This window comes from Callospermophilus lateralis, unplaced genomic scaffold, assembly GCF_048772815.1.
Source record: "Callospermophilus lateralis isolate mCalLat2 unplaced genomic scaffold, mCalLat2.hap1 Scaffold_60, whole genome shotgun sequence".
Classification (NCBI taxonomy): domain Eukaryota; kingdom Metazoa; phylum Chordata; class Mammalia; order Rodentia; family Sciuridae; genus Callospermophilus; species Callospermophilus lateralis.
Genome location: NW_027514584.1, coordinates 1,280,272 through 1,283,902, shown reverse-complemented (window position 1 = coordinate 1,283,902; position 3,631 = coordinate 1,280,272). Strand labels below are relative to the sequence as shown.

The 3,631-nt window shown below is 35.4% G+C and overlaps 1 pseudogene; it reads right to left on the bottom strand.

Moving 5' to 3' along the window:
• Positions 1–254: 254 nt before the first annotated feature.
• Positions 255–2,600, bottom strand: LOC143640725 (recQ-like DNA helicase BLM; annotated as a pseudogene).
• Between the last annotated feature and the right edge of the window lie 1,031 nt (positions 2,601–3,631).

Here is a 3,631-nt window from a genome sequence, read left to right as displayed (position 1 = left end):
CTCACTAGGTCCTAAAGTCCTTAAGGATAAAAGCTCTATCTATTCTTACTACTATTCCCAATGCTTAGCTTTTTTTTTTTAAATGTTTATTTTTTAGTTGTAGTTGAACACAATACTTTTATTTTATTTATTTATTTTTATATGGTGCTGAGGACCAAACCCAGGGCCTTGCATGTGTTAGGTGAGCACTTTACAGCTGGGCCACAACCCAATCCCTCCCCAATGCTTAGCTTTAAATTAAAAAAAAAAAAAAGTCAACGTAAGTATAAATTGATAAAATAACTTTTACCTCTTTCATCTCCCAAATGAGTTTTCAAAGAGTAACTTTCCTGAGTATTGTCATTTATAAGCGTTTCAGAAACAGGGTCATCATCGATGCAGATCACACCACTACTTAACCATTCCGAGTCATCCTTCTGGTCCTTAGCCGAATCAATTTGCTGGCTTTCAGAGGATGAGGGAGTCAAATCAGTTTTTACTGTATTTGTTTTATGAGGCTATGGTTTTATAAAGTTTCTCTTAGCCTTTTTTGATTTCTGAGCAGGGCTTACTCTAACAAAGTGATTTTTGGGTGGTGTAGAAAATGTTTTTGAAGTATCAAAGTCATCCATATCATCCCAATCATTCATAACGCTGAAAGAATCTGGTGAAGAACTAAATTCTAATTTCTTGAAAACAGCATTGCAGGGGGTCTTTATTGCTAGTGTGTTTTGGGTAGTATATAAAACTTCCTGTGGAATCTGCAACATATTAGGCAATAATGATTTTGAATTAGTAGCCTTGGTTTGCTGTCCTGCTGGAACATTTTTAAAGAAGTCATTGATCATGGTCTGCTGATTTAGGTTGTGGGACAGAGATTCATTAAAGGAAAAGGCCTCTGACACATTCACGTCTTTATCACTTAACACAGGTGTTTTTGCTACGGACACACTAGTTACAGAAGCTAGAGATGCATCATTATCTGAAGACAATTTCTTCTTAAAAGTAAAACCCCTGAAAAATAATGGAAAAAAAAACGGATTAGATAAATTCATTGGTTGGTGGTGCTGGGGACTGAACCAGGGCTTCTTATATGCTAGCAGGCTTTCTACAACTAAGCTACACCCCCAACCCCCAGATGAATTCATTTTAACAAACCCCACTCACACAACAATAGTCTTTTTTTTTTTTTACTAATTCATGACAAGTAATATTAATTGCATTACAAGTAGGCAAAAAATTTATTTCCCTCTGTAATTTTAAAATTTATTAGACAACAAGTTATAATTCGTATGCTTTGATTCTTCTCATTCAGGGGCTAATTATTTGGTTTTGAGAGTCCCCAGGCCATTTCCACACTCTATTCTTGGGCTACTAGCCCTAGCACCTCCAAAAGGAAGGAATAACATTTGTGTAAAGAGAACCAAATGTAGCTACCTTTTGCTACTCTGATAAAAATTTTGAGGGAAAAAGAATTATAAATTACTAGCTCTGATGAGATCTGAAGAAGAAATAAAGGAGGCAGGAATCCTGAATATCTACTAGGTTTAATGGCATGAAAGTCTTGGCTTTAAAGCCAAGCACCCAGAACAGTGTCTGAAAATGGTAAAGGCACAGTTTATACATAATACAAATTATTGTTAGTTATCATTAGGAGTGTAGATTATAGCTTACAAAACTGAAGAGATGTAGTTTCATTATACATTCTTTTGGAAAGGAAAAGAAATTATGTTAAAATATTATATATACCTATCACAAATTCACATAAAAAATTCATTATTTCTTTACTGAAAAAGTATAATGTGCCAGGAACTCTGTAAAGGTGCTGCACAATTATTACTTGATGCTGGTAAATAAATGCTACCATTAACTTGCAAAATGGAAAAATCATTGAACCTCTCAGCTTAATTTCCTCATATGCACAATTAAGAAATTGAGGCTGGGGTTGTGGCTCAGTGGTAAAGTGCTCCCCTAACATGCACGAGGCACTGGGTTCGATTCTCAGTACCACATAAGTATTAAATAAAGATATTTTGTCCACCTAAAGCTAAAAAATAAATATTAAAAACAAAAAAAAAGAAAAAAGAAATTGAAGTGCTAGGGTTGTAGCTTAGTGGTAGAGCACTAGCCTCGCATGTGTTAGGCACTGGATTTGATCCTCAGCACCAAATATAAAATAAATGAATAAATAAACAAAATAAAGGTATTGTGTCCATCTATAACTAAAAAAAGAATTCTTAAAAAAAATTGAAAAACGAGATCTTACTTGGTAAGACTCGATGAGTGAAGGGGGATAGGAAGGACAGCAGAATAAAATAGATATTATTATTGCTGTATGTATATAGGTGACTGTATGACCAATGTGATTCTGCAACCTGTACAATCAGAAAAATGAAAAATTATATCCCATTTGATTCAAATGTATGAATTGTCAAGATCATTGTACTGTCATGTGTAACCAATTAAAAAAAAAAAGACATGATGAATTAGTGCTTATGACAGAAAAATAACCAAAATACTTATGAAGACTTGGGTTTTGAAAGACTTAATTTACTATTAAGTTTTCTAGCTGAGTGACGCTCTAGTTGCTCCTGTAGATTATTTAGAGGGACAGCAGCCATGATCCTAAATGGTGAGGGGGAAAAAATGTCAGTGAAGTTAGGAATTTTACATTAATCATGATATTTATCAAGAGGAATGCCTTGATTCGAAAAGGCATTGTTCCACCTATACCCAGAGTAATGACTTTTTTTTTTTTTGGTCAACAATGTTTTGATATTTACATTTGGTGACACTTGAAATATATAATCTTTAATCAACTTGAAAAAAAATGACCTATTTTCCCCTCTTTTCCTCCATACACACTAAAATAAGCACACTAGATATCAAAACACCACCACCAATGAGTTTACCAGCAAGATACTTGCTTTATAATCATCTGGTTTCAACCTGAAAAAATACTCCTACAAGCACATTTCCATTCTTGTGTAACAAACTGTAGTGGTACTGAGCTATTATTTCCCAAGATAATGTACAGCTCAAGGCACCTAGCTGGGTGTTCTGGTGCATACCTATATCCCTCTGAGGCAGGAGGATCACAAGGTCGAGGCCAACCTCAGCAACTTAGCAAGGCCCTAAGCAACTCAGTGAGACCCTGTCTCAAAATAAAAAAATTAGGGGCTGGGGATGTGGCTCAAGTGGTATCGTGCTTGCCTGGCATGCGTGCGGCCCGGGTTTGATTCTCAGCACCATGTACAAACAAAGATGTTGTGTTCGCCAATAACTAAAAAATAAATATTAAAAAAAATTCTCTCTCTCTCTCTCTCTCTCTCTCTCTCTCTCCTCTCTCACTCTCTCGTAAAAAAAAAATTAAAAAGGCTAGAGATGTGGCTCTGTGGTAAAGCACCCAGGGTTTAAACCCCAGATGAAAGAAAGAGAGGAAGGAAGGAAGGGTTGTAATCTATGCATAGGAAGACATTTTAATTTTAACTGATAGTTATAACCCTTTTTCCCACTCTTATTTTCTTATTTTTCTCTTCTTTCTTTCCCTCCCTCACTTCTTTCCTTCCCCAGGGCCTAGGCAAGTACTCTAAAATTGAGTTAAACCCTCGCTCTTCCCACTCTATCTTTACCAGAGATCTACTTTTATTTT